General features: G+C 65.4%; 1 protein-coding gene across 3 annotated transcripts in view; it reads left to right on the forward strand.

The window, feature by feature from the left end:
- The window catches only part of LOC113205797 (uncharacterized), a 59821-nt gene that overhangs the window by 1466 nt on the left and 57322 nt on the right, over positions 1–1033 (forward strand). The window lies entirely within an intron of this gene.

Below are 1033 nucleotides of genomic sequence, written 5' to 3' on the forward strand. Positions count from 1 at the left end.
CGTGCCGCCCCCCGGCCACGCCCCCTCGGCCCCCGAGGGCTACACGAGCGAGCAGCAGCAGCAGCAGCAGCAGGCCGGCGCCGGCTGTGTGTTTCGTATTTGTAAGGCAGAGCGAGAGGAGCAGAGAGAAGCACGTGTAAATTCCTCTAGAGACGCGCGACGCCGACGAGCGAGGCGCGCACCAGGTAAAGGTGCGCGAAATGTAATCAAATCACGTCGCTTCGCGTTGTGTCGCGTCGTCTCTCCTGTCGACTTCCTCGCCCGCCCCGCCCACCACCACGCCTCGCGCGCCGGAAGTTAACAGCATTACCGACCGGCGGTGACGGTTTTAATCCCGCCGAGCAGCGGCTCTCCTATGGAGTGTTGCGGGGCGCGGTGTAGCGCGGCAGCGGGGGGCGGCGAAGGATCGACAACTTAGTCAATATCAGTGAACCTCGACACAGGCGGAGGGGGCGGGGTAGGGGGGTAGGAGCAATCTGCCAGCAGCCTGCTGAATATGGAAGCGACACTACTAGTGCTGCTGCTGCCGCACCTGGCCTGTGCTGCTGGCGCCGCCGCTCGCCCGGCTGCAGCCGAGGCTGGAGCACCAACGGCGTCGTCCCTGTGCTCGCGTCCGCACGCCCGCCCCGCCCGCCCCCCGCAGCCGTGAGTGCGCGCACCCCGCCCGCCGCCCCGCCCGGGGCCGCCTCCTCGGCTGCTGCTACAGGTCTTCCGCATTAAGGCGATCACGTCTCGAATCGGCAATGGATCCTGCTGCTGCTGCTGCTGACGTCTTCAGGGCGCGCGCCCTGGAGTACGCCGAGCACGTAGGGCGCTTCCGTCATTCACCGACCCTCTGCGACGATAGATGGATGGGTCGATAACAACTGCACGCCAACGACGGCGGCGGCACCGGCGGCGGCCCTCGGCTCAAACACACCACCGGTATATAGGAACACTCCTCGTCGCTTTCTTGTTCGCTTTGCCCTCTTCTTTTCTTCTCTTGTCCGCCCGTCTCTCTCTCTCTCTCTCTCTCTCTCTCTCTCTCTCTCTC

This window comes from Frankliniella occidentalis, unplaced genomic scaffold, assembly GCF_000697945.3.
Source record: "Frankliniella occidentalis isolate FOCC.00 unplaced genomic scaffold, Focc_3.1 Scaffold54, whole genome shotgun sequence".
Classification (NCBI taxonomy): Eukaryota; Metazoa; Arthropoda; class Insecta; order Thysanoptera; family Thripidae; genus Frankliniella; species Frankliniella occidentalis.